We start from the raw sequence: 26254 nt of genomic DNA on the forward strand, positions 1-26254 counted from the left end.
CCACATGACGCGGAGCGGCTGGGCCCGTGAGCCACGGCCGCTGAGCCTGCGCGTGCGGAGCCTGTGCTCACCAACGGGAGAGGCCACAACAGTGAGAGGCCCGCGTACCACACACACACACAAAAATAATTGCTTTAATAGTGTAAATTTTTGCTTTGTAAACAAAATAAATCAAAGTTGTCCCAATAAGTGAATGCATTATTTGCTGCGTATTACTCAGAGGGTTATTTAAATTAAGTAAATATGCAATAGTCTAGAATTCTATCTCATATCATGATAAATGTCAAGTGATGTCACTTTTTAGAAGAGAAAAGAGAGACATTCCATTCAAATAGTTGAACAGTGTGAAAGGAGTATATCTATCTATCTAGTCTGTATTTCTGTCTATCTATTAAAGAATTTGCTCTTTCAAGCTCAGAAGGCAAGAACTGAGTCTATTTTAGAAGTAACAAAACAAAAGGCTTCATTTCTGGGTTCTTCATGCTCTGCTGATCACAACCCCAAGAATGTGGCTAATATCTAAAGCAGAGTATTTTTTGAATGTCTTGCTTTTTGTTGCATGGGCTTCAGATAGTAATCATCAGCATTATTCAATATAGAATTCATTAGTAGATTATATTGGTGAGGGAGAGGGTCCCTAAGCTTTACTATAGCAATTTGAAAACCTCAGTTTGTAAACAGTCACCTGGAGAACATGTTATAAGGGGAATTCTTGGTTGTATGCTATTAATAGGCATAGGATAGGCTTTCCATAGGATCTTCATTTTCAATAGGAACTTAAGGTAGTTCTAAGAGAGCTTGTTCCTGGTCTCTCACTGGGTTACTTTTGGCTTTACTGAGTAAACAAAAAGGACAGAACACTGCATGCAAAAAATAAATAGTTGAAAAGAAACAGTGTAATATACTTTTCCTTCTTAAAAATTGTTCCTATGATTTGTGACAGTTACTTGCCTTTAATCTGTTTATATTTATAGAATTCATAAACTTCAAGTACCCTCGCAGACCTATGCTGTCATTGAAATTTCTAATACTTGGAAATAAACAGGTGGCATAAATCCTTTCTTGATAGATCAAAGTCTACATACACAATCATTAATAAAATTAAATCAGATATTTAGAGTGAATGAGTTGTCTATGAGATAAGAAGACAAACACTAGATGAGTTTGCCTTTAAATTATTTTTTAATGCCATCTTCTAGTTTTCACAAACTGTTTTTGTTTTTGCATATATGACATTATGATTTATAATAAATATATATTTGGTTTTAGTCCCTTTCGCTAAGTTCCTAAAACCCTTGGAATTTCATAAATAATAAAGAGCAATAAGGGTGAAAAGAGTACATTTTATTATTCATAACAAGTCCCTTTCAACCAAGGCTGGGGTTATGTTAATGAGGTAACTTTTAGAAAGCCCCTAAAGAGGGACTGGTTGCTAGGGGAACCAATCCAGGGAGGGAAGAGGGCCTGGAGATTGAGGTCAATCACCAGTGGCCAATGATTTAATCAGCCATACCCCTGTAATGAAGACTCCATAAAAACTCAAAAGGACAGGATTTGATGAGCTTCCAGAACTCTGATTACTGAACTAGAATGCATCCATGGGCTGGGACAGAAGCTCTAGTATTCAGGACCCTTCCAGACCTTGCACTGTGTACAGGCATATCTCTGAGATGTTGCAAGTTTGGTTCCAGACCACTGCAATAAAGTGAATCTCACAATAGAGTGAGTCACACAAATTTTTTGGTTTCTCAGTACATTTAAAATTATATTTACCCTGTAGTATAGTCTATTAAGTGTGCAATAACATTATTTCTAAAGAAAACAATGTGTATACCTTAGTTAAAGAAACTTTATTGCTAAAAAATGCTAACCATCATCTGAGCCTTCAGTGAAAAGTGATCTTTTTGCTGATGGAGGGTATTGCCTTGTTGATGGCTTGACTGATGAAGGTGGTGATTGATGAAGGTTGGGGTAGCTGTGACAGTTTCTTAAAATAAGACAAAAATGAAGTTTGCTGTATCTATTGACTCTTTCTTCATAAATAATTTCTCTGTAGCATGCAATGCTATTTGATAGCATTTTATCCACAGTAGAACTTCTTTAAAAATTTGAGTCAGTCCTCTCAAACTGCTGTTGCCTTATCAATTAAGTTAGTGTAATACTATAAATCCTTTGTCATTTCAGCAGTCTTAACAGCATATTATCAGGAATAGATTCAGTCTCAAGAAATCATTTTCTTTGCTCATCCATAAGGAGCAACTCCTTATCCATTAAAATTTCCCCATCAGATTGCGGCAATTCAGTCATATCTTCAGACTCCATTTCTAATTCTGATTCTCTTGCTGTTCTCACAACATCTGCAATTACTTCCACCCCTGAAGTTTTTAGCCCCTCCAAGATGTCTGTGAGGGTTGGAATCAACTTCTTCCAAACTTCTGTTAATGTTGATATTTTGACCTCTTCTCATGAATCAAAAATGTTATTAATGGGGCTTCCCTGGTGGTGCAGTGGTTGAGAGTCTGCCTGCCGATGCAGGAGACACGGGTTCGTGTCCCGGTCCGGGAAGATCCCACATGCCGTGGAGCGGCTGGGCCCGTGAGCCATGGCCGCTGAGCCTGCGCGTCCGGAGCCTGTGCTCCGCAATGGGAGAGGCCACAACAGTGAGAGGCCCGCGTACCGCAAAAAAAAAAAAAAAATGTTATTAATGGCATCAAGAATGGTGAATCCTTTCCAGAAGATTTTTAATTGAATTTGCCCAGATCCATCAGAGAAATCATTATCTGTGGCAGCTATAGCCTTATGAAATGTATTTCTTTCATAATAAGACTTGAAAGTCAAAGTTACTCTTGATCCATGGGCTGCAGAATGGATGTTGTGTTACCAGGCATGAAAACAACATTAATCTCATTGTACATCTCCATCAAAGCTCTTGGGTGACCAGGTGTATTGTCAGTGAGCAGTAATATTTTGAAAGGAACTTTTTTTTTTTTTCTGACAGTCAGTCTCAAGAGTGGGCTTAAAATACTCAGTAAACCACATTTTATCAACAGCTGTGCAGTCATCCAGTCTTTGTTGTTCCATTTATAGAGCACAGCCAGAGTATATTTAATGTAATTCTTAAGGGTGCTAGGATTTTCAGAATGGTCAATGAGCATTGGCTTCAACATAAATTCACCAGCTGCTTTAGCACCTAACAAGAGAGTTAGCCTGTTCTTTGATGTTTTAAAGCCGGGTGTTAACTTCTCCTCTCTAGCTATGTAAGTCCCAGATGGCATCTTCCTCCAATATTAGGCTGTTTTGCCTGCATTGAAAATCTGTTGTCTAGTGTAGCCACCTTCATGAATTTTCTTACCTAGATCTTCTGGATAACTTGATGCAGCTTTTATATCAGCACTTGAGGCTTTATCTTGTGCTTCTATGTTAGGGAAATGGCTTCTTTCCTTAAACCTCATGAACCAGCCTCTGCTAGCTTCAGACTTTTCTTCTGCAGCTTCCTTACCTTTCTCAGCTTTCATGGAACTGAAGACAGGGCCTTTCTCTGGATCAGGCTTTGTCTTAAGGGAATGATGTGGCTGGTTAGATCTTCTATCCAGACCACTAAAGCTTTCTCATTGTCAGCTATAAGGCCGTTTTTCTTTCTTATCATTCATGTGTTCACTGGAGCACTGTTTATTCCTTCAGGAACTTGTCTCTGTATTCACACCTTGGCCAAGTGTTTGCTGCAGCAGGCCTAGCATTGGCTTATCTCAACGTTCGGCAGGCCTTACTCCGTAAGCTTAATCATTTCTAGCTTTTGATTTGAAGTGAGAGACGTGTGACTCTTCCTTTCACATGAACAGTTGCAGGCCATTGCAGAGTTATTAAATGTCCTAATTTTGATATTGTTGTGTCTCAGGGATTAGGGAGGCCCAAGGAGAGGATAGCAGTCGGTTGATAGAGCAGTCATCAGAACACACACAGCGTTATTAAGTTCATGGTCTTATATGGGCATGGTTTGTGGCACCTCAAAACAATAACAATAGAAACATAAAAGATCACTGATCACAGATCACCGTAACAAATATAATAATAGTGAAAAAGTGTGAAATATTGTGAGAATTACCAAAATGTGACACAAAGATATGAAGAAAGCAAATGCTGTTGGAAAAATGGCTCCATAGACTTACCCAATGCAGGGTGGCCACAAAACTTTAATTTGTAAAAACTGCAATATCTGTGAAGTGCAGTAAAGCAGAGGGCAGTAAAACGAGGTATGCCTGTGTCTTTTAATTTGCCTGCTCATTTATATCCTTTAATATCCTTTGTAATGAAGCAGTAATTTGATCAGTAAATTGGTTTCCTGAGTTCTGGGAGCTGCTCTAGAGAAATAATAGAACCCACGAGGAGCTAATAGGAACCTTCAATTCATAGCTTGTCAGAAGCACAGGTAACAATCTGAACTTGTGATTGGCATCTGAACTGGGGGCAGTCTTGTAGGACTGAGGCTTCACCTGTGGGATCTGACATATCTTCAGGTAGAGAGAGTCAGAATTGAGCTAAATTTGTAGGCCACCCACTCAAGGTTCACTGTAAACTGGAGAATTACTTGGTGGTGTTGGATAATACACAGCAGAGAGTGGAAATGCTATATTAACTTTGAATATTTTTAAACAATTTTTTTCTTTTGTGGCCCTATATTTTTGTAAAGATCATATTTTTGACTCCTGAACCCTTCTCTGTCTCTTCCTCCACTTATTTTTGCCTCCCAATTTCCTGCTACTCTGCATAGCACCTACTGCTTTTCAAGATCACTGGAATTTTTTTTTTTTTAATCCCCAGTTTAGATTCTCCATATATGTACTTCTCTTTTGGTCTCAAGTATAAAATTAAAACTCTCAAATATTATAATACAAATCATTTGAGGATAGTTTAATATGAAAAATGTATAAATATATTCTGTGCAAATGTATTTAAAGTTGTTTTTACATTTTTATTATAATTCAAAATTTTGATAAATATTTTTATAATGTAGTTTTGATATTTTATTATAATAAACTCATATTTTTAATTTAAAATTTAGTAAGAGAAAATAATATGAAAACGTTGGCGTTCACGAGAAATCTTATTTATATTCCGATTTTTGATATTTAGATATTTTGGCTGAGAAAAGAGTAGTTTGATTCAAATGAGGATAATAGTCCGAACTGAAAAATTTTCTTTTTCCACAGCAACATTCTTTGCAGTTTTTGTAACACCTGCATTTTCTTATTGCCTCCCTTACGGTTCTATTTGGAACCATGTGAGTGTCATAAACTAGAAGAAAAAAAAGTGCAGTGGAGCTTCTAGTAAACGTAGAGTAGGTAATTCAGATCAAGCTTTTCTGCCGAGGGCAACTAGATAACAGAAAATGGAGAAATGTTATAGACAGCACCAGAATTAATAGGGAACTATCAAGGGGAAGATTCATGGCCAGAATGTTTTCCCCTATGGGTGTTTTTCAGTTCCTGAATGGGTTGATAAAGGATTGAGCAATTCTTTTGACAGCTTCTTTGGGTTCGAAGGAAAGGGATAGGTGTCCAGGGTGGCATCATAGGGATATGGAAAAACTGAATGTAGTACCCTGCAGGGATAGCAGCTCAGTTTTTTTATTCTCTCATACCTGGAATTGGGTTGAGGTAATCTTATTGTTAGTCTCTCTAGAGACCTGGCAGAGCAAATATTAATACTCTTTGGAGTAAGATATTATCATCTGAAAAGTCAAATGATCTATAAACATTAAAAAAAAAAAAAAACTGTCACCCAGTGGAAAAATCATCAAGAACAGGAATAGAGAACACATCATGAAGAAAAGCAATAAAAACAGTAGAAGATAGAAACATACCCACTAAGTTCCAAATGGCAAAGTTATTAGACACAGATTTTGAAATAATGACCTCTGTCAAAAAAGTTAAAGCAGATATTGAGTATTTACAGAAGACTGGGAAATTTAAAATACCAAATGGAAATATTGGATTTCAGTAAATTCAAATGAAGAAACCAGTTGAAGAGTTTAACCCATACCAGATACTTGAAAAGAGAAGTAATCAAAAGAGGATAGCTTAGAAGTAAATATTCAGAATAAAGGACAGAGAAGTAAAAAATGAAAATTACAGAATAATGGAATGTGACATATGTCACACAGAAAGCAGGCATAACTTTCTGAAATTTTAATCCAAGGAAAATTAGATAGGAAATGGGGCAGAAGCAGTATCTGAAGAGAAGATGGCTGAGACCTGAATGAAACTGGAAAAAGGCATCAAGTTATCAAGTCACAGAATCGAGAGCAGTACAAAACCCAATCATGATAAAAATAAATTGAAACTCAGTTTTGTATTTAAAAACTGCTGAGATAAAAATATAAAGAGCCAGAGTTAAAAGCAACCAGAGATTAAAGACATGTTATGTTTCAAAGAACAATAAGATTAACAATTGGGTTTTCAGTAGAAATGATAGAAACCAGAATACAGTGGAATGGCATCTTTAAATGATGAAAGAATACAAATATTAACATAATTTTATGCTCAGCAAAACTGTAATTCAAAAACATAGTCAAATTAAAGATGTTTTCAGAAAAACAAGAAATGAGACAATTTGTTATAGGAAGATGCACAGTAAAAGAAACACTAAAGGGGTTCTTCAGTAGAAGGAAACTTGTCTTCAATGACAGCAGGAAATTATAAGGAAATAAGAATACCAGGAAGGGGGAAATATTGGGGAATATCTAGATGAATTTGACTTCATTAAACAAAAATAATATCTTACGGGGTTTAGCACAACTTAAAATAATAGGGGTTAGGCACATTGACTTAAAAGAGTTTATAATTTTAGAACAAAAGGAGGGAGAAATTGAATAATAAAAACATTCAAGCAAAAAAGTTGAGAGAAGGAAAATAAAACAGAACAAATGGCATAAATAGAGAATATTGAAAAGTATAGTATATTTAAAGTCAAATATATGAATATATATGTATATATATGGATTAAATGTTTCAATTAAAACAAAGATTTTCAGATTGAGTAAAATAAAGTCTAGAGTAATGTATCAAAAATATAAAGACATACAATTTGAATTGGTGAGTTGTATGATATTTAAACTATTTCTCAATAAAGTTGTTAAAAAATGACAGATATATCAAAAGAAGAGGGAAAAAAGGTAGTTCATACAAATACTTTAAAAAAATTCTAAGAGTTATATTAATGGTAGGAATACTTTAATTAAAGGTAAAAGAATAAAAATAGGCACTTCATAATAATTTTAATTCACCAAGGAGTTATAATATGTCTAAAATTGTATAAATGATTTAGTATTCAATAAGATATGAAAAGGAGAATTTACAGAACTATAGCAGAAAAAGCAAGTCCACAAAGATAGTGGGAAATTTTATTATACTCCTTCAGTAACTGATAGAAAAAGCAGATCAAAAATCAGTCAAGCTATAAAATATTTGAAAAACAGCAAACTTGACATAGTGGATATAATGTATAGAACGTTACTCCCAACAAATGCAGAAACAAACATTCTTTTCAGCACACACATTTTCAAAAATTATAAAAAAAACTGGGTCATTAAGCAAGTCTTAAGGCCAAAAAATGGAAATCATAAAAAAAATGCTTTAGCCACAAATTATTTTATATAAAAATAAGTTATAAAGTTAAATAGAAAGACCCAGTGTGTTTGGCAACTAAGGAAAATACTTTTAAATAACTCAAAAGTCAAAAGGAAAATCATAATATAGACTAGAACAGGTTTTAACCTGAATGATAATAAAAATAACATGTCAAAACTTGTGGGAGGCAGAAAAATCTTTGCTTAGAGAGAATTTTTGGCTTTCACTGCATATATTTGAAAAGAAGGTAGACAATATCAGTGAACCAAGCATCCTTATTAAGAAGTTATATGGCAGTAATTTGTATGTTTTCTAAAAATAGAATTAAAATAGAACAAAAATAGAGTTAATAAAATATAAAAATAAAGAACAATCAAAAGATCAGTAAAACTGACAAACCCTGGTGTGTTAAGAGAAAGAGAGAGACAGAGATAGAAAGAGAAAAAGACCAATTTCAAGAATATTATGCTTGGGCTTCCCTGGTGGTGCAGTGGTTGAGAGTCCGCCTGCCGATGCAGGGGACACGGGTTCGTGCCCCGGTCCGGGAAGATCCCACATGCCACGGAGCGGCTAAGCCCGTGAGCCATGGCCACTGAGCCTGCACGTCCGGAGCCTGTGCTCAGCAACGGGAGAGGCCACAATAGTGAGAGGCCCGCGTACCACACACACACACACACAAAGCGCCACAATAGTGAGAGGCCCGCGTAGCACACACACACAAAATATATATATATATATATATATATATATATATATATATATATATATATTATGCTTAGAGATTCCAACTAACATTCTGGAAAAGACAAAACTGTGGAGACAGTAAAAAGTCTGTGGTTGCCAGAGATTAGGAGAGTAGGTGAAGGACAGAGTGGTGGAGGACTGAGAATTTTTAGAGCAGTGTAAATACTCTCTATGATCCTATAATGATGGATACAATTATTATACATTTTCCAAACCCATATAATGTAGAACACCAAGAGTGAACCCTAATGTAAGCTATGGACTTTGGGGGATTATGATGTGTTGTAACAAATGTACCACTCTGGTGTGGAATGTTGATAAAGGGAGAGGCTTTGCATGTGTGAGGGCAGAGAGTATATGAGAAATCTCTGTATCTTCTCCTCAACTTTACTGTGAACCTAAACTGCTTTAAAAAATAAAATTTTAGGGCTTCCCTGGTGGCGCAGTGGTTAAGAATCCGCCTACCAGGGCAGGGGACACGGGTTTGAGCCCTGGTCCCAGAAGATCCCACATGCCGCGGAGCAACTAAGCCCGTGCACCACAACTACTGAGCCCACGCTCTAGAGCCCGCAAGCCACAACTACTGAGCCCGTGTGCCTAGAGCCTGTGCTCCGCAACAACAGAAGCCACTGCAATGAGAGGCCTGTGTACTGCAGTGAAGAGTAGCCCCTGTTCGCCGCAACTAGAGAAAGCCCTCGTGCAGCAATGAAGATCCAGTGCAGCCAAAAATAAATAAAATAAATTAATTTTAAAAAAGAAAATATTAATAGAAAAATTCTCAGAAACATTAAAAAGATGAGGATATAATGAATAATCTTGAAATCAATAATATAACAGTATAGCAGACACAGGAGAAATAGAAATTTGAGCAATCTTATGAATACTACCTAAATTTAATCGCTAGTTAAAAGCCTTTCTACAAACAATTTTTTTTTTTTCAAATTTAAGGAAAACATTACAAACCAATGCAAAACAAAAATCTAGGTCTAGATGCTTTCATTTGGTGAACACTTCCAAATATTTAAGCAATAAATAATTCAATTTTGCTCACAAACCTCTAGGGGGAAAAAAAAAGCCACAGCACAAATGCTTCCCAGTTCATGTTATAAGGATAGACTACTTCCAGAAAGGACGTTTTTATGCCTATCTTAAGTATGAATATAGAATTCCAAATTCTAATAGAAATATTATCAAACTTAATTCAGGAAATTATAAAAAAGGGTAATGCATCATAACCAGTTTGGTCTTATGTAAGGTTAGTTTAATATCAGAAAATCTATTAATGAAACATACTAACAGGAAAATAAAAATTATAACATCATCTCAAAAATGTTGCAAAAGAGAGTTGATAACATTTAATATTTAGTCATTATTTTAAAAAATGTTAGAAAACCAACAATAAAAGAAATATTCTCAGTCTAATAAATGAATACACCAAAAAAATGTGCTATAGCAAAAATAGTGCTTGATATTGAAATTTTTAAAGTCGCCCACTTAAAATAGAGACATAGGTAGCTGCTGTCACCAGTCTTCAACATTTTATTGGAGACATTAACAGCATAGTAAACCAAAAGAAACAAAAGGAATGTAATTTTAAAGGAATCCTCATTATTCACATATGATAATGTATAGATAGAAACAAAAAAATACAAATAAAGTACTAAAATCAATAAACTACTTTAGCAACGTTTCTGGATGCAAGTTAAAGCACAAAACTCAATTCCAAAGAAAATGAAATTCTAAAACAATGTCGTTTAAATTAACATAAAACATATCAAATAATAAATCTAGAAGACAAAGCGCAGTACTGCTCTGGAAGAGACTACAAAATATTACTGAGAGAATTTAAAGGAAGTGTAAGTATATTCATGTGTCTATCATGTTTATGGAGTGAAACATTCATTATCGTAAAGATGCTAACTTTCCCTAAATTCACCTTTAGATTCACAGCAATCCCCATCAAAATCCCAGTAGGAGTTTTATGGAACATGATAGGCCTAAACTAAAATTAATATGAAAATGCAGAATGCTAATAGCCATTATACTCTGCCTTGAAGAAGATGAGCAAAGGGGAGGACGTGTTCCATCAGATATCAAGACTGATATCACATTGCAGTAAAGGAGACATGTCATTTGTGCAAGAATAGATAATCATTGGAACATAAAATACTACAGCAAATAAGTAGATTTGTACATATACGGGCACAATTCAAATGTAAGTTGTAATGTAGAGCAATGGGAAATGAAAGTGTCTTCAGCATATGTTGGTAGGTCCTGATGGAAAATAGTGCAACTTGATGGCTACCTCACACCGTATATTAAAAATGAATTCCAGGAGATTATAAATTTAGATGGGAAATACAAAACTTCTGAAAGATAATATAGAAGAATATCTTTAAAATGGAGTGGGGCAATATTTCTTAAATAAGACACACAAAATGTTAACCATAAAAGAAAATATTGGTAAATTGGACATTAGATATCAGAACTTATTTTCAAAAGATGCCTGTAAGAGAAAAACAGTTCACGGAGTGGGAGAATTTATTTACAATACATAAATGGGTAAAGGACTAGTGTCCAGAAATTGTAAAGAACTCCTACTAATTCATAAGAAAAAAACCCCAAAGGAACCTGTAAGAAAGATGGGAAAGAGGCTTCAATAAGATATCCAAGTGTCAAATGAAAGTCTGAAAAAGTTCTCAATCTTATTGGTATTCAAGGAAATGGAAAATAAAACCTGATGAGAGACCACTATGTATCCATTGAAATGGTTAAAAAAATATATTTACTTACTTTTTAATTTTTATTGGAGTATAATTGCTTTACAATGTTATGTTAGTTTCTGCTGTACAGTGAAATGAATCAGCTATACATATGCATATATCCCCTCTTTTTTGGATTTCCTTCCCATTTAGGTCACCACAGTGCAATAAGTAGAGTTCCCTGTGCTATACAGTATGTTCTCAATAGTTGTCTATTTTATACATAGTATTGATAGTATATACGTGTCAATCCCAATCTCCCAATTTTTCCCACACCCCCCTTCCCCCTTGGGATCCATACATTTGTTCTCTATGTTTGTGTCTCTTTTTCTGCTTTGCAAATAAGATCATCTATACCACTTTTCTAGATTGGAATGATTAACATTTAAAAGACTGGCAACTCCAAGTGTGGGCAAAGGTGTAGAACACTGGGAGCTCTCTTACACTGCAGAAGGGAGAGTAACTTGGGAAATCAGTTTGGCCCTCTCTCCTAAATGTGAATGTTTGCATACTACATTTTCCACCAGTTATGTCGCTAGATATGTAGCAAAGAAGAATATGTACAAGAGAAATGTACAAGAATATTCATAGCAACGTTATGTAGGATATTTGGGTAAATGAAATTGTCATATGTGCAAATAATGGAGTACTATAAATTAATGAAAATGAAAGACCTATAGATACACTGAACAGTATGGCTAAATCTTACAAATATAATGTTGGTTGAATGACAGCAGACATAAAAAACTATGATATCATTTATACATATTTCAAAAAATAAAACAAACTGGTTTTAATTTGTACAAAATATAAAGAAATATAAAGTGATTGCCATGAAACTCAGTTATCTTTTAGGAGTTGGGAGTGGATAGTTGGGAGGGAGTATGGGATTATATTCCTAGGTTGTTAGCAATGCTCTATTTCTTAATCTAGATGATGACTACACAAGTATTTGTGATAAAATTTTGTTATATACTTTTGTAAGATATTTTACAATAAGAAGGGTTAAAGAAAATATTTCTATTTCAGCATCTTCTTTCAGAAACACCCAACAGATTGTTGGGGTAGGGATAATCTGGAAAAACTGCATGTACTAACAAACCAGAGCTGTGGTCGAGGTTACCTCTATGAGTGCCAACATAATGCACTAAGGCAAATTACTAGAATCAAGACATGTCAATCAGGTGTGCAATTCTGCAGAAACCAAAAGTTACAGCAGCAGCTTTCTCAGCACTGCTGCTCTGGACAGAACGAACTAAAAACCAAACCAAACCAACAAACAAAAAACCAGAGAAACTAAATTTGTGAAAGCAGTTTTCAGCTTTACATTCTGTCAGGAGTTATCTTTGCACAGTTGCATGCGAATCTCCTACATCGTCTCTCCAAGTGGCCATCTCTAATGCATCTCTAAAGTACCTGCTAAAAGAGCTTTCAGAAGTGGGATTAATTGACTTTCGTGACCAGTACTTATTTGATCACTAAGACTGTGCCATGGATGGGATGGTGGTGATTAAATTACTTTCTAAACTAATTGAGAAAGTTTCACTGCTTGTTAGCAACACTTACAATAAAAAGGCCCTGTTGCCAAAAGAAATACATGGATTTTTAAGATCAAATAAAATTAAATGTTGCCTGCAGTTGTTAAAAGTCTTAAAATTGTGGTTTTAGCAGAACATCTGTTTCAAATCTCAGTGATTAGGGAGGATTATATTTAAATTTTATATAACAAGCATATTTGAAGTATTTGGCTATTAAGTCCAATAAAGATATTAGAAAGTATACTGGAATTAATGGCAAAATATATCTAATGTGGTCAACTCTACAATATCAGCCTTTTAGATACTGCGTCACTCTTAAATTCAGGCTCCACTTTTCTCAGTGTAGTTCTCATGCTTCCATGAAGATATTCTCTGTTTTATCTTTTACGGTTATAAAATTCTGAAATGACTTCCTACATAAAAATAGCAATTGCTATTTAGTTTCTGCTCAACATTTTGCTCTCCCTTTTCTCAAATTCCTGTTTACGTTGTTTTTAATTTTGGAGACTCCCCTTTGTTTTCTTCGCTTTTTGTTTCTTTGTGCCACTCTTACAGCAGTGAAACAATAATTTGTGCAATAATCCAATCACCTTTAATATAATTTTTATTATTCATGTATTTTTCTGATTTTATTATTTTTTCTTCTATTTTATTGACTTATGAACACCTGAATTTTGTCTTAGACTTCTGCCTGCTACCTCTACTTTCCCTGGGTCTCAATCACTCCATGATTTTAATTACCATCTATTACTAGTAGCTACCAAGTCAGTATTTACACCCTAGATAGCTGTAGTAAGCACTCGGTTCATATTAACACTGTTTCTATAAAGACATCCCAGAACTTGGTGATTGATAGGGCAACCTCTTTTTTTTTCTTTTTTCTTAGTTGGAGTATAATTGCTTTACAATGTTTGGTTAGCTTCTGCTGTACAACAGTGTGAATCAGCTATATGTATACATATATCCCCTCCCTCTTGGACCTCCCTCCCACCCACCCCCATCCTACCCCTCTAGGTCATCACAGAGCATTGAGCTGAGCTCCCTGTGTTATACAGCAGGTTCCCACTAGCTACCTGTTTTATACATGGTAGTGTATATATGTCCATCCTAATCTTCCAGTTCATTCCACCCTCCTTTTCCCCCCCGTGTCCACCCTTCTGTTCTCTATGTCTGCGTCTCTATTCCTGCCCTGCAAATAAGTTCATCTGTACCATTTTTCTAGATTCCACATATATGCCTTAATATATGATGTTTGTTTTTCTCTTTTGAACTTACTTCACTCTGTATGACAGACTCTAGGTCCATCCACATCTCTACAAATGACCCAATTTCATTCCTTTTTAATGGCTGAGTAATATTCCATTGTATAGATGTACCACATCTTCTTTATCCATTCCTCTGTCGTTGGACATTTATGTTGCTTCCATGTCCTGGCTGTTGTAAATAGTGCCGCAGTGAACATTGGGGTATATGTATACATATATCCCCTCCCTCTTGGACCTCCCTCCCACCCACCCCCATCCTACCCCTCTAGGTCATCACAGAGCATTGAGCTGAGCTCCCTGTGTTATACAGCAGGTTCCCACTAGCTACCTGTTTTATACATGGTAGTGTATATATGTCCATCCTAATCTTCCAGTTCATTCCACCCTCCTTTTCCCCCCCGTGTCCACCCTTCTGTTCTCTATGTCTGCGTCTCTATTCCTGCCCTGCAAATAAGTTCATCTGTACCATTTTTCTAGATTCCACATATATGCCTTAATATATGATGTTTGTTTTTCTCTTTTGAACTTACTTCACTCTGTATGACAGACTCTAGGTCCATCCACATCTCTACAAATGACCCAATTTCATTCCTTTTTAATGGCTGAGTAATATTCCATTGTATAGATGTACCACATCTTCTTTATCCATTCCTCTGTCGTTGGACATTTATGTTGCTTCCATGTCCTGGCTGTTGTAAATAGTGCCGCAGTGAACATTGGGGTACATGTGTCTTTTTGAATTATGGTTTACTCAGGGTATATGCCCAGTAGTGGGATTGCTGAGTCATATGGTCGCTCTAGTTTTAGTTTCTTAAGGAACCTCTATACTTTCCTCCATAGTGGCTGTATCAATTTACATTTCCACCAACAGTGCAAGAGGGTTGCTTTTTCTCCACACTCATTTCAGCATTGATTGCTTATAGATTTTTTTGATGATGGCCATTCTGACTGGTGTGAGGTGATACCTCATTGTAGTTTTGATTTGCATTTCTCTAACAATTAGTGATGTTGAGCATCTTTTCTTGTGCCTCTTGGCCATCTGTATGTCTTCTTTGGAGAAATGTCTATTTAGGCCTCCGCCCATTTTCCAATTTTTTTTTTTTTTTTTTTTTATATTGAGCTGCCTGAGCTGTTTGAATTATGGTTTACTCAGGGTATATGCCCAGTAGTGGGATTGCTGAGTCATATGGTCGCTCTAGTTTTAGTTTCTTAAGGAACCTCTATACTTTCCTCCATAGTGGCTGTATCAATTTACATTTCCACCAACAGTGCAAGAGGGTTGCTTTTTCTCCACACTCATTTCAGCATTGATTGCTTATAGATTTTTTTGATGATGGCCATTCTGACTGGTGTGAGGTGATACCTCATTGTAGTTTTGATTTGCATTTCTCTAACAATTAGTGATGTTGAGCATCTTTTCTTGTGCCTCTTGGCCATCTGTATGTCTTCTTTGGAGAAATGTCTATTTAGGCCTCCGCCCATTTTCCAATTTTTTTTTTTTTTTTTTTTATATTGAGCTGCCTGAGCTGTTTGTATATTTTGGAGATTAACCCTTTGTCAGTTGCTTCATTTGCAAATATTTTCTCCCATTCTGAGGGTTTTTTTTCCGACTTGTTTATGGTTTCCTTTGCTGTGCAAAAAAACTTTAAGCTTAATTAGATCCCATTTGCTTATTTTTGTTTTTATTTTCATTACTCTAGGAGGTGGGTGAAAAAAGATCTTGCTGTGATTTATGTCAAAGAATGTTCTTCGTGTGTTTTCCTCTAAGAGTTTCATAGTGTCTGGCCTTAACATTTAGGTCTTTAATCCATTCTGAGTTTAGTTTTGTGTGTGGTGTTAGGTAGTGTTCTAATTTCATTCTTTTACATGTAGCTGTCCAGTTTTCCCAGCACCACTTATTGAAGTGGCTGTCTTTTCTACACTGTATATTCTTGCCTTCTTTGTCATAGATTAGGTGACCATAGGTAGTGGGTTTATCTCTGGGCTTTCTGTCCTGTACCATTGATCTATATTTCTGTTTTTGTGCCATTACCATACTGTTTTTTTTTTTTTTTTTTCCTCAAGATTGCTTTGGCTATTTGGGGTCTTTTGTGTTTCCATACAAACTGTAGAATGTTTTATTCTAAATCTATGAAAAATGCCATTGGTAATATGATAGGGCTTACATTGAATCTGTAGATTGCTTTGGGTAATATAGTTATTTTCACAGTATTGATTCTTTCAATCCAAGAACATGGTATATCTCTCCATCCTTTTATTTCTTTCATCAGTATTTTATACTTTTCTGAGTACAGATCTTTTGCCTCCTTATGTAGGTTTTAGGGCAACCTCTTTCATTTATTCATCCTCATATTTGTTGAGAACACTTATTGTTAGAGAAGAAATTTCTAAGTTATTTTAGCAGTGACATTAGGGTATGGGAAAGCATGTTTGGGTGGGAAGAAATCACTTCAACTAAGTAAATGGCTGGGGAAATATAGATTCCAAACTAATGAGTAACTTTTCAACATCAAGGATCAGAAAAAAGGGATAATAGCTTTATGCTTTTATTTGAATTTGTTGGCATTTTATTACATTTTTCTCAGTTTATTTCACCCCAAAATCTCATTGCTTTCTGTTTATGGGTCATGATTCTATTTATTAAACCCCACTGGTACAATAAATCTTAAAGGCTGAGCTCCTTTTACCAATATCAATATTATGATTATGATTAGTATGAAAGAAATATATTACACACTCAATGCCTGAACACAAAAGGAAACAAACAAAAAAAAAGATGTTCTTTTTGTACTGTGGTAAATGGCATGTATTGGCACCTCCTTAGAACCTTCTTAAAATATATATTCTTAAGCTATAGAATATGAAATATGAAATACAAAAAAAAGTTTTGGAAATGGGAGATGAACAGGCTTAGAGTCTGCTTATAAGAAAATTATTTAAATATAAATTGAAAGTAAAAGTTTCAAAAAATATTTTTTCACATTCAGGTCAGAATGGAAATGTTGGTGTATTTTGTTGGTTTCATAAATTCTTAATCTTCAAGACATGCTAAACATTTATGTCATACTAACAGTATAGAAATCTTTGCCCCCCAGTGTTGCATCCTCATAACATAACTGGGGGTTCCAAATCTGAACAAGCACCAAAATTCCCTGCAGAATTTGTTAAACTAAGATCACTGGGCCCCACTCCTAGAGTTTCTGATATAGTCGTAAATCTGGGGAATGGACTGAGAATTTGCATTTCTGGTAAGTTCCTAGTTGATGCTTCCTAGAAGACCACACATTGGGAAGCATGGACATATAATATTAATAATACTTTCTTTCATACCTCTTTTAAAACATTCTATACATTTAATAGGCTACATCAATAAGTAGTTGAAGAAAGTAAAAAGTGTAGCTTGATTTAGGACCTGCATAATGGTGCTCCTTTCACAAAATTCTTATTTAAACCTTGACCAAGCCATTTGCACATTTAAGATAAAATCATTTACACAAAGCTTCAGGGAGCAATTTTATTGTATTAATTCCTAGACCAACGTGCTTACTGAAATATCACAAACTTTCTAGTCTCTTTCCTGGAAACAACACTGTGCAAAGGACAACTTATTTGGAGAACTATTTCAGAAAGAGCTCCAACATCATGAGTGATTATTATGCACAGCAGGTGTAAATGAATTATTTATCAAATATGTTTTCATTATTTCTCAGTGAAAACATTGAAGATCTTTTTCCAAGCACTCAATTTCAACAATCATTTGTACACAGAGCAGGTCTTTACTTAGACAAATATTTATGGATATGCTTTCATATGAAAAATGAAAGAGCTATTACAAATACAAACACAGTACCATATTTTGAAAGCTTAAAGTGAATAATTAGTAAATAATTATGCCGTTTGATAAACAATTTTCTTCATTGCTCACTTTTCTTCATTTTATTTTTTAACATTTGGCATTTTGAAAGAATTTATTATATACCCCTTTCTTAGAAGAAAAAACCTAAAATCATAAGCTGTTTATGCAACTTGATATTGTAATGATGACAGATATTGCAGTGATAAGCTCACTGTTTTCAAGTAAGTGTCACTGAACAAATATGCTCAGGGAAACAAGAATTTTAACTGTCTCCTTAAAGGTTTTCCATACATATGTATTAATGGTATGGAGGCTGTTAGGTCAAATAGATCTGTTAATTCCTCTCTAAGATCAGCAAGGATATGTTTATGTGTCAGTGTGCGCACACACACACACACGCACACACACACTCACACACACACACACGCTCACACAACATAAACGTAGGTTCTTCTGGCACAGAGTACCTATTTCTCCTTCATATGAACCAAAATTTTCATCATACAATGGATCTGACCCGTGTAGAGATCAGTTTTTAAAATCTAAAGAGACAAATTACATCATAAGATTGTGTACTCAATGTCAAGATTATTAGCTTGCTAAATTGATATATTAAAACAAAAAGTTGTAAAAAAAAAAAAATAGTTTACAAGTTGTTTAGCTAATTTGGTGGATTAATTCAGTTTATAGAGTAATTTCAGTAGTCTCACATAGGGAACCTGAGTTATCAGTTATCAAGTATGTTATCATTCTTCAAATGGAGATAATTATCTTTGAAAATGCATTTGTATGATTCCAATTGCCTAGTTATTCACTTAGGCTGGATCCATGCCATTTCCCTCCATGAAAACAACTGGTCATTGCAGTAGAAAAATCAGTGCAACTGTTTATTTGATATCTTGTAGGGTATATTTATTTTGCAAGTGATTCTTTCACAGTTCAAATCGTTTATTGAAATCAAGATATCCTAACTTTAATGAAATATCCTAAACTCTCCAAGACCAACCAAAGACTGGCATGGAAAGAGATTTGTTATTACAAAGAGTAAGAGAATAATTTACATGCTATTCCAAACAAAATTTTATTTATTATTTTCAAAGAAAAATAATTAGTAATATAGGATAAAATTATCAAGCTGTCAAATCTAGGTACTTCCTAATAAAACAAGGTTTCTTATAAAATGTACTTATTAGAAGAGCCATCTGGTGGCCTGGTTGTAGGCTAACCATGTTTTATCAGGTTTTTAGTTCACATAATTATAATTGAGGAAATCTGGTACAGATATTTATAATAGTAAATGAAATCTATAACTGTTGTTTCCCACGTAAGAAAAAATCATTTGTGGAAATTTGTTTCATTTAGGTGAGATATCTAACTGTTGACAACAAAGTTCTGGATGTGAAATTGCATCCTCTTTTCTTTCTATATATTGAAATTTTATAGGCGACTAACCAAAGACAAAACAATATAAGAAATGCACATCATCTTGTCAAACTTGTGATCATTTGTTACCTTTCTGTTATCTTTAATGCTTACTATAACTACATAACCTGAATTGAAATATTTACGTTATTTTGTACATACCCCAAGATACTAACACTAGATTTCATATTAGACTGACTTCAGGTATGGAAAATTATATATATACATATATATATTATATCCCCTATATAATAATTTCTTAAACTTAGGAATATTGTATTATTATAACTCACAAATAATAAGAAGCCATGCATTACTCTAGTAATCCTATTTTTTGTTGGGCTGCATAATTTAAAGAATTCTAAAACATTGAAAAATCACAATGACAAGAGGGATTAGAACTTTAAAAAATGAACATCTGTGGAGTAAAAAGAAATTGATGATGTATCACAGAAAAGAGAAGGCAAGCTTCACTTAATTATAACTTTTAAGTTATTAAGGGACATTGTGTGATCTCTAACATATGCATCTTTACTGCAGATTTAAGTTAAAATTCTAACCTGTGGTTTTGAAGTTCGAAAATAAGAGTTTTTTGAAAGTAAGAGAATTTTATTCTGTCACATATTACTAACAAATGTTGTTGGATTTCTTTGAAGATGGATAACTCCTTCACCTCTCTTTAGCTAATTATGGGGAAATGGAACCTGTCTTCCCATACACTATCTTGTATGCAAATATGGTGGTATAGAGTACTTGGATGATAAAGCCAGGTAGAAATAGTATAAATCCCGGGTTACCATTTGTAAACTACTTAACTGAATATTTTACCTTGCTGAACCAGTTTTCTCCTCTGTAAATTGGGAATAGGATAACCTTTGTCATAGGAGTAGAATACCTTTTTAAAAAACTTAAATTTCCTAGCAGAGTGATTAACACTGGAGTACTCAGTTATTGTTCTTTTTGTCTCTTCCTGCATGGTTTCTGAACACTCAGTTCTGTATGATACATCAGTCTTTTCCAGGCTTGTTTGTCATTTTGTTGGGGCTATTAGTTTAGTCATCTTTGCATATTCCCCATGTCTTTTGGGTATTATCAATTCTGTCTTTTCTACTTCATATAATATATGGTTTCTTGAATATAAAAGGAAACAAAACAATAATATAATAAAAACATGAGTTACATGAAAAGTAGTGGCATTTTCTAAGTGTCCATTTTATATACATAGGCTTTGAATGAGGAGCCTGACAAAGTTGAGAAACAGAAAGAAAAAATAAAGATTCAACCATTTTCTCCCAAGTAAATTAGTTATCCTAAAGTCAAAATATATCACTGGAGACTTTTTTACTTTTCATTTCAATATATTGCATGATGCTTTAAAGTATAAAACCTCGCTGACTCTATAGGTCATGTTAATTGACCCTTCTGTGGTTTCAAGTTCTAATATAGAGTAAGGTTAAAACAAAGAGTCTGAAGAAGTCTGACAGTGATCATACATGTAAGAAATTATTTACTAGTTTTGCATCATTCAGCCATCCACTAGACAGCAGCAAGAGATTTGAACAAGAGAATAATCTTTCTTAGAAAAGTTAATTTGAACATTTGATATAAGTAATTACCTCTCTGGAATTATTAAATTGTTAAAAAATTATTCACTGGCAGTCTACTCCTGGTTCCTTACCTTGGATTCAGAAGGGGGATTAATTTAGTGTAAATGCAGAAAATGTTATTTAAAGCAAGAACGTATTTTCCTCCTTTTTCATAAGGACTAGCAACTATGAAACTATGTACATAGTCTTTTTCTTTCCAATCTTTAGTTACAAGTAAAGAAATGGATAATTAATGTCTGTAGTATTAGGAAGGGGAAAGGGAACATGTTGGCAGGTTAAGTATAAGAAGTGTGTTTTTTCATTTCACAGTGGCAAGCTTTAATATAAGTAAGTAGATAAAGGAATCAATTCCAAGGAGACTCTTCTGGAGTCCCCACATTAAGAAGAAAATGCTGGATTTTTTGTATCAGCTTGTATTCTGGCAATTAAGTAATAAGACTGCGTCCTGCTGTTTATATAACAACTCAAAAATGGTGTCTATTTAACTGTCAGGTTGTTCATTATCCCTTGTATATGGTATGGCTGAGAAGGCTGGAGAATCTAAATGCATTGCTCTAATAGGAAACACTTTTGATATCACTGTCATTTGATTGCTGCCACCTGAGAGAAGACAATTAAGTAATTTGGGGACATTTTCCAGAGCTGTAAAAATGGACAAGATGTGCTGTTAAGCCATCCAAATGGAACCTGACACTTGATCAGCAATTTTGCTGAGGAGGGGAGAATAAAAATCACCAATATGAAAGGAAAGGTTGATGTCTGAAGACTATGGAGAGTTTTATTCTCTCCTGAGAGTAAGAGGAGATGAAGATGGGACTGCAGTTTAGCTATTCAGCTCTACAAAAAAAAAATTCAAATCCTTCAATTGTTTCTTCTTTCTAAAAAACAAAAACAGAATTATAAAAACAGAACAAACAGAACGGAAGGAACAGAAGGGAAAATAGAGAAATGTTTTAGAACTGGTAGACAGGAAACAGTATTTTCAATAGCGTGAATCAAGACAAGTCAACTGGTAGTATTAAATAACAAAGAAAAATTTCACACCCTTTATTTCCTGAGGAATGTGCATAAAACTCTGTATTTGATAAATAAGAATCTGTGTTAAAATATATGAAATATTCTTTAGAAATCACATTCTGTCCACAGAATTGTTGCCTCCTCTGACACATGAGTACTTTGTACATACACATAAAAAGGAATTTTTTTCCTAGTTGAGTTATTTTCATTGTGATGTGAGATAAGACATTGTGATGTGAGATAAGACATCTACATGGATTCTGATGTATTGAATAGATTTTGAAAATAGAAAAAAAATTTCAGGATGACATCAACTGAATATTTAAAAGGGATAGAAGAAATACCAAGCTTTTGCCTGATTCTACAAGGTTTAATTATTAAGGAGATATTTAACACCTATAATTTGCTAGTTTTATAGGAATAAACAAAATTATAAGAAATGATAACTTTCCTAGTCTGGTCTTAAATCAGAAAATGAACTAAAAAAATCCTCACAAACTCTGAATTTCCATCACTTTTGTCAGAGTAATATGAAGAAGACTGCATGAAATCTAAAATGGAATTGGATTGGGGAAAGATTATTGCTTTTAACCGAGTCAAAAATCTGAATTTGATTTAAGTTTTGGACAAAGTGAAAAAATTACAAATACATTGTAACATCCTATCGCATGCTAATATTATATACAGAAGATGAACACATTTGTTAATGTAACCGTTTCCTGCTGTGTGTACTTCCTGGTTTCAAAACCACGGTTTCTAATATGGTAACTTATTTTTGTCTAGCAGGTATCACTTAATAACATTGAGCATAACAGAAGACTAGGGGTCAAAGAAGCTTATGAACTCTCTCCTTCCTCCCAAATGCCCTCATCCTAGCATCACCTCTTCCCTTGAAAAACAAAACAAAACAAAACACAAAACAACTAAATCTTTAGACTTAAAGTAGATTAAAATACCTAAAGGTGTTTTTTTCCCCTGGTAACTAGAGCATATTTTAAAAATAAGGGAGAGAAAAGCTCCAAAGTCTAAATTAAAGCAAAATATTAGCTCATGGTGCTCTCTCCCTCTCTTTCTCTTTCTCTCTATCCCCTCTCTCTCCATAGACAGATAGATAACAAACATATATATATACACACACACACACACACACACACACACATATCTATATTTATATATACACATATGTTCATTTGAAAGACTATAATTCAATACATAATAGGAAAAATCTAACAATGACAATAATCAAGCTTGAAAAAATTCAGATAAATTGTTTTAGTGATTAATATTAAATATTGCAACTGATCAAGAACCCAAAATACAAGCAAAAAATATTTAAGCAACAGTTATCATAGTTAAAGAAACAGTAAAAAACATTCAAAGAAAAGGTAGGATTAAATAATCAAGATATTAAAAAAAGCTAGAAAAATAAGAAAATATTTATACATTTATAAGAATGCATATATGCTTATATGTTATATTTACAAATATTTAGTTATTTATATACACATACATGTGCGTATTTTATCTGAGACTATTTCTTTGTGTATTTATTTTACATAATTCTATATTTGCATTAAAATCCCAAAAGTTTTAGTGACTTTAATTATTCTACACTTATATATATGCTTATGTATTTTATTTATGTATAGACTGATAATATAGGAAATACTGGCAATTTCGGACCATTTTTACAACTCTAAATATATATATATACACACACATATACACACATATATATTTGAATGTATATGAATGTCACTAAAGTAATGTTAAAAATCTAAAAACAAAAAAAAGATTAATTAGATCATGCTGGCTCAATATAATGGTTATTTCCCTATAAAATTATGAGTTATTTTGTGTATATGTTTATTTTTTGTTAAGGGAATATTTGTTTAAGACCAGCTTTTTAGAACAGTTTTAGGTTCACAGCAACATTGAAAGGAAGGTACAGATTTTTAACATATAACCCATTCCCTTACACAGGCATGGCCTCCTCCCATTATCAGCATCCCCCACTAGAGAGTTACACTTGTTACAGTGGATGAGCCTACACGACACCCAAAATCATAATCACTCAAAGTTCATAGTTTACATTATGGTTCACTCTTGACGCTGTACATTCTGTGGGTTTGGGCAAATGTATAAGAACGTGTATCTATCATTAGCGTATCATACAGAGTATTTTCACTGCCCTAAAAACCCTCTGTGCTTAGCCTATTCATCCCTCGCTATAAAGCTGCTATAAACATCCATGTGTAGGTTTTTGTCAGGACTTAAGTCTTTGACATAAATTTTCAACTCATGTGGGTAAATACCAAGGAGTGTGATTGCTGTATTGTATGATGAGAGTATGTTTAATTTTGTAAGAGTCTGCCAAACTGTCTTCAAAGTGGCCCTGCCATTTTGCATTCCAGCCAGTAATGAATGGGAGTTCTTGTAGATTCACATCCTCACCAGCATTGGTGTTGCCAGTGTTTCAGATTTTGGCCATTTTAATAGGTGTGTAGTGTATCTCATTTTAATTTGTAATTCCCTGGTGACGTATGATGTGGAGTATCTTAATATGCTTATTTGCCATCGGTATATTCTATATCTCATTGGTGAGGTGTCTGCTAAGGTCTTTGGCCCACTGTTAATTAGGTTATTTTTTTATTGTTGAATTTTGAGAGTTATTTGTATATTTTGGATGTCAGTCTTGTATCAGATGTGTCTTTTGCAAATATTTTCTCCCAGTCTGTGACTCATTTTCTAATTTTTTGACATTATCTTTCACAGAGCAGAAGTTTTTAAAATTTTAATGAAGTCCAACTTATCAACTATTTCTTTCATGGATCATGTCTTTGTGTTATATCTAAAAAGTCATTATCATACCCAAGGTCTCCTAGGCTTTCTCCTATGTTAGCTTCTAGGAGTTTTACAGTTTTGTGTTTTACATTTGAGACTGTGATCCATTTTAAGATCATTTTTGTACATATTTACTCTTCATTAGTTTTACCTTCCTTCATTCTAGCTTCCTTCAGTGATCAATATTCTTCTGCTTGAACAACTCCATTCAGGATATCCTTTAGTACACGCCTGATGGTGATGAATTCTCCCAGGTTTTCCTTTTTGTTAATTTAAATACTTTGTTTTTGTCTGAGAATATCTTTATTTCACTTTCATTCTCTATAGATATTTTGCTGGATGTAGAATTCTGGATAAGCAGGGTTTTGTTTTATTTTTCATATTTTTGAAGATTAGCATTCCATTGTTTTCCGGCTTTTGTTTTTTTTTCTACTGAGTCAATCTCAGTCTAAATTTCAGTCCTTTGAAGATACTCTGTCATTTGTTCCTGGCTGCTTTTAAGACTGTGGTCCATTTTGAATTAATTTTTGTGAAGGGTATAGCTCTGTGTCTAGATTCCTTTATTTTTTTTGGTATGTGGATGTCCAGTTATGTAGCATCATGTTTTATGTTTATTTTTCTCTTAAAGCATAGGCAAAAAATTTGGGTGAAGCCTATCTGTCAGATATTCACAGAAATCTATTTTAAAACTTTTCCTTTCCAAACACAAATTTGTATTAGAACTTTGAAAAAGAGAACTTAATACAAATTTGAACATAGGTAAATTAAACATTTGTTTAGGTACAAATAACAAAGTCATTGCAAATTGGCTTAATGAAACAGAATTTATTTGCTTACATAACTGTAAGGCATGTTTGGTTTCAGATAAGGATAAATTCAGGGTCTCAGTGTATGTCACCAGGTTCTTTCCTGTGTTTGTTTTAAATTCTGTAACCATTTACTTTTCAGAGAAGCTCACTCTGTAGTACATACAGTAAGAAGACTGACTTACAGCCTCAAAACTCTTCCTCAACAATTCAAATTGGAATTTTGGGACTAAATTTGATTGGCCCAGTTCGAATCATTTGCCGCATTTAGGGGTGTGCAAGGCCCAGGTCACATGCTTGCCCCTTGATCTTGGGGTTGATTTAGCCTTACCTACATTATGTGGGCTTGCAGTAGGAGGAATGATGCCCTGAGGGAAATTTATAATAATGTTACAGAATTTTGGAAATGAATCTAAGAAAAAAGTATAAACAATAAAGTCAACTATATGATGGTGAATGTGTGTGTATTCATGAATGGGCATGTGTGAATGCTCAGCAGGATAAGGAAGAATGAAAAATTCGGGCTTCCCTGGTGGCTCAGTGGTTAAGAACCCACCTGCCAACACAGGGGACACGGGTTCGATCCTCAGTCTGGGAAGATCCCACATGCCACGGAGCAACTAAGCCTGTGTGCCACAACTACTGAGTCTGTGCTCTAGAGCCCGTGAGCCACAACTACTGAGCCCGTGTGGCACAACTGCTGAAGCCCACGTGCCTAGAGCCTGTGCTCTGTAGCAAGAGAAGCCACCACAATGAGAAGCCTGAGCA

The sequence above is a fragment of the Physeter macrocephalus genome, chromosome 8 (genome assembly GCF_002837175.3).
Source record: "Physeter macrocephalus isolate SW-GA chromosome 8, ASM283717v5, whole genome shotgun sequence".
NCBI classification, from domain to species: Eukaryota; Metazoa; Chordata; class Mammalia; order Artiodactyla; family Physeteridae; genus Physeter; species Physeter macrocephalus.